This window comes from Pyxicephalus adspersus, chromosome 4, assembly GCF_032062135.1.
Source record: "Pyxicephalus adspersus chromosome 4, UCB_Pads_2.0, whole genome shotgun sequence".
In the NCBI taxonomy this organism is placed as follows: domain Eukaryota; kingdom Metazoa; phylum Chordata; class Amphibia; order Anura; family Pyxicephalidae; genus Pyxicephalus; species Pyxicephalus adspersus.
The window spans coordinates 49,337,206-49,342,484 of record NC_092861.1 but is presented as its reverse complement, the minus strand read 5'-3'; the positions used below and the strand labels follow the sequence as shown (position 1 = coordinate 49,342,484).

At 36.8% G+C, this 5,279-nt stretch overlaps 1 pseudogene; it reads right to left on the bottom strand.

Moving 5' to 3' along the window:
- Positions 1–2,573: 2,573 nt before the first annotated feature.
- Positions 2,574–4,445, bottom strand: LOC140329753 (epithelial cell adhesion molecule pseudogene; annotated as a pseudogene).
- Between the last annotated feature and the right edge of the window lie 834 nt (positions 4,446–5,279).

Sequence of the window (5,279 nt, the reverse complement as noted above, 5' to 3'; positions counted from 1 at the left end):
GACACTGTCTTATATTTTTTTGGGCTTCCAAAAACACACTAGGTCTTATTTTCAGCGTAGGTCTTATATACTTTTTTTAATGAAAAAAAACACTTACCATATTCATGTATGAATATGGCCATAAAAAAAGGCACATTTTGAAGTGGTTAACGTATTAATGTGCTTTAACACTGATCCACAGATGCAGCACAGTGCACCAGAAAAAATACGGTAACCCACAGGTGCACTGTACAGCATCTGTGGATCTGTGGATCTGTGTAAAATCAGCACTCAGTGGATGTGGCCGGGGCAATGATTGCTCACATTTTTATTTTTTTTATTTTTCTGTGCATTTGAGAGTTTTATATGGTGACCCAATTGTAAATTAAACTCTTCATTGATTCATTGCTACCGGTATTGGTTACTGAATTCAGCATTTCTCTTCTTGCACTGTTACTGTATTAAATCAGCCAGCTTGTCCTTACAAACCTAAAATCAGCACAAAATGTGGCTGGGGCAATGATTGCTCACATTTTTATTTTTTTATTTTTTTTTTATACCGTAATTGTGCTGGTTAAAATAAAAAAAAAAACTTACCTTATCAGAAGACGCGAGCCGAGTTCCTGGCTTCTGACAGGCGAAGTGCATGTAATATCACTCCGCCTGTGACAGGAGCCGGAACTACAAGGCAAGCATCGGCTTGTGCGGCTCCGGAGTGTGTACGCCCGCTGTCTCCCGCTCGGTGAGTATTTTTTTTTTTTCTTTTTCTACTAGGTCTTATTTTCGGGGTAGGTCTTATATTAGGGCAGGTTGGGGGAAAAGTGCTAGGTCTTATTTTCGGGGTAGGTCTTATTTTCGGGGAAACACGGTATATACAAAATCTAATTTACCTAAGGGCCCTTTTACTTTTACATACTGCAGTAACTTTTTAGTATTCTTTGCACCTTTTGTACATGCAGAAAACATTGTGATAAATAAGTGTCTGTGGCCTAAATAATTAACACATCAGTATACAAAAATGTAGTATTTCCAGAATGTTATTTATAAACTAAACTGTGGTGCATAAAATTAAACCAGCCCATAGTAACAAATGGCATTTAATTTAAGCACCTAAAGTAATGTATCAAACAGCTAAAAATAAAAAATTGGGACTAGGCTGGGCTATTTTTGCACAAGGGACAGATGATGTCACTTCTGCAATCAAATAACCTTACCTGTTTGATTGGAATTTTTTGATTGGTATTTGAATATATTTTAAAAATGGTGGTGCCGTTACGTTGGACACCACCATCTTTTTTTTTTGCACCTCTCCCTGCTTCCAGATCTTCACCCATCTTCACTGGTCAGTCTGGGATGATATAGCTCATGTGCATGGGTGGGAGTTCATTCAGTCCCAGCAGTCCAGGGGGATGAGCACATCCCGGCATCATATGCTGAGCTGCACATGTGCATTTCAGCGTTTTTTAGAAGAAGATAGCTCTCAGGAAAAAAGTATGTTTTATTGCAGAAGAGACATCACCTGCCCCTTTCTGCATTAAAGACCTGCAGGTTTTCAAGGCAGAACTTTAGTTCTGCTTTACAATGTTTTTCTATATACTACAACAGAGGACTGGCTCTTAAAGGCCTGCATAATACACACATAACATTTTGGTTTAGTACCCAGTTTTGTGAAAAATATAATATTACAAGTCATAGTAAATGATTTCTAAGCAATAGAAACATCATACAACCACATTTAAGTGAACAAGTAAATGAAAGCAATAGCAGAGTTTTTCCTGTAAATCTTACAGGCCATAGAGCAGGCCTCCATGACTTTACTTTTTATCACTGTAGATTATATTTTCCAGGTTTAATTATCTACAGGTCACTGTACTTTGCTCTTTCTTTATCTTACCCTCCAACTGGAGAAATACTTTACACTCCTTGTCAGTCCAAATGGTTAATAAGTACAAAATATTTATACAAATAATGTTACTGCAATATGTTACTTAAACCTGAAATCTCACGTCGCATGTTGATCATCGTGTACCTGTGTGCACTTTGTTCTTGTTATAAATCAATTCATTGCCACTGCTGTGGGATTTAAAGTTGGCTCCCACATCTGCATTTCCTCTCTTGGGGACTGGACCACTGTCTGAGCAGCACAGTAACTGGTAGTGTGTGATTGCATTAATGTGTTTTATATGGGTGAATTTATCACAAGGAAATAATTCGTTCTCATGGAAATGTGGAAAAAAGAGCCCCAAAACTATTTTTTTTTTTTTGCTGTTTTTGTCCTGCTGAGAAAAACCAACCAATCTTTGTCCTGGGGGCCACCGTCTCATAGATTAAAGGGAATCCATTTGAAGTTACCAGGATAGCAATAAAGAGGAAATCTTTTTTTTTTAATTTTTCACTTTTCTTGAATTCAAAGTTACATCTCAAAAAAAAATTACTGAATATTTAAAATTACAGAATATTTACAAATTCATCTAAAAAAAAGCACAACATTTGTTTTTCTCTCAATACACACCCCTTTCCCCTTTTTACAAAAGTTACTTGGAACATCTGCAGCCAGTTTCTTAGGTAAATTCTTTGAACAATATTTAAAAAGGACTCTGGCCTATAAAACACAAAACCATACTTCACAGACAACAAAGTCACAACAAGATACAGGTTCAAGATGGGTTTTCATTTATATTATTGTATATTTTACAATGCTCTATACATTGGAGTTGTTCTTTTCAGTTACACGGCTTCATTTTACCATGACCCTAATAATGCAAATAATTGGCAGCCGTCACAAGGGACCCCGGAAGATTTGATCCAGTTAATATTTCAGATCTAGGAAGAGTTCAGTTCTCTTTGCATTTCATTCATTTCCTTCATTTCAGCCTTTTTATAGTGACCTCTCTTACTCCTTGTCAAAACCAGGACTAATATTCCTGCAATGATTGCCACAACCACCACCACAATGACAGCAATCAGTCCTGGGGTCAGATGCTTCATGCTGATTTCATGGGGCTTCACATCAATGTAGAGGATTAGAGGCAAAGTTTTTTCTATTGACCACGATTTCATATTTCTCTTCTGGGTGCATGAGAGGATCTCCCCTTGACATATTTTTCCATGTAGTACCCAACATCTGCAATGTCCATTTCATAAGGAAGTTTTGATGAAGACTTCTGTTTTAGATCTATGTAGATTAGGTGTTCTTCAAACTCAGTGTTAGAAATGTACTTTACAGGTAGATTATATCTGTTGGTAAGGAAGGTTCTCAGAGCCGCATTAATGTCCTTATTCTCCACATTATCAGAAATGAAGCTCAATGACCACCCAGTATGTTCTAACTAGCTCTGAACACTTCCAGTTTTTGTCTCCTTCCTCGGTTCTTCTAACTCCAGAGTTCACACACCAGCAAGTTTCTGTGTTGTTGCGCTGTCTTGCTTTAAATGTTCCATTATCCTCACAGTCAGGATTATACAGCCCATCATTATCAATTAAAACATTCTAAAGCCTTGGCAGTCTTCTCTATTTAGTTCCAATGCTCGCATTGTACCAATGTGTTGCAGTTGACTGGTTTCTAATCTGGACCAATAGTAAAAGTGCATTTGCAATCCTGTGGATTACCACCTGTTTCTTCACACTTTTTTTGCAATTGAGAGTGTCCTACATTTGCAACTTTGGCTTTGACTTTGTACAATGGCGATAAAACAAAGCAGGGCAGCAGCCAAGCTCAGGATGGTGGAATTCTTAATGGTGTTGCCTGTGGTGTCCTTCTGTAGGGATTGATCCCTCTAATTTTTTTAAAAAACAAGATTTTTCCTTAAACATAATTTAATGGTTGAACATAATTGAACATAGTTTCTTTTACTAATATCCCTTGCAAGATAATAAGTCACTTGCTGTGGGAACAGTGCACATTCCTATAGTAAGTACTGTAGTTCCTGCAGGAAAACACCCTCTGCTAAAACTAAATGAATAATCAGTTGTCTGGTAATTAAGCAGGAAGAGAAATGCAGGTATGTTAGAAAAAGCACAAATTCAAGAGGAGCTTTAGTAATAATTTGAAAGAAACTGCACAAAAAAGTCTGGCTGATTCATGTAGACAATAACCCTCCAATTAACCATTGACTTTTTACAGCAGTGAGTCCCTTAAGTGAAGCAGGAACTGTGGCAGACAGACTTTGGGGTTCAGATAACTAGACTGAACTTTTACAGATGTTATAAAAAGATTGATGCCATTAAATATGTGTCAATACAATGATTAATCCATGTATATTGTATATTAATTATACCATGTATTTATTTATGTCTAAATCCATGTGAATAATCTCCTTGGCACATTTTGAATTCCTTACACACCTTAATGTATATAGAAAGGCAAAACTTTATTTTTGATTTTGGATAGATTGGGAAAGGTTTAAATCCCTGCTAGTTTTTTTCACCTTTTCATCTTTGGGAGAATATCTCAATTCTTGCACCATAGACACAAGAAAAAGTGCAATAAAATATCTCCAAAGTAACAGAAGTGACATCTTAGACAGCTGTCCGCATTGCAAGATGTCCCCTTTTTTGTTACTTTTGCTGATTGTGGATATTCCTAACTCTTGCAGTCATTTTATTACAACTTGTTTACTTTGGTTTTAAGACTTTGAATTGTGCATGTGCATTACAAAACTTGGTGCACAGATATTACGTATGATAATATATGTCACTAAATGTATTGTTGTTCACACAATAAAAGAATAAATGTTGCAATGTTTATTTTGTTTTATTATATGTAAGGTTTCCTATTCAACTTTTTAAAAATCATTTTTACTGTAGCCCTGCTTCACAATACACAAATAAAAAAGATAAATATTGTCTTAACTTTTTTTGGATTTAGTCTGAGGCAACAAGTGTGGGGTTTATTTTAATGTTTTTTTAAATTATGCTTTAATTATTGGTCGTCGAGATAAATAGAACAAGTGAATCTCTCTAACATGGACACGGACAGAGATAAAAACTAGAGATGAGCGAATCGAAGCTGACGAAGTGGAATTCGACCTGAATTTCAGGAAAAATTTGATTCGCAACGAATGCCAATTTCCTCACGATTTGCTGAAACGCAATTTTTCCTAAAATGGCGGCTACACGTGTGAGGACATGGGGCAAGGAACTCTGGGAAGGCGGGATGACCCATGATGCCATGCATGCAGCCAATCAGCAGCCAGCCAGTCCTGTGATGTCACAGCCCTCTAAATAGCCTCAGCTATCTTGGATTAAGACATTTTACAGCGTTCTGAGTGCAGGAAGAGACGTGTGCAGGCGCTAGGGAG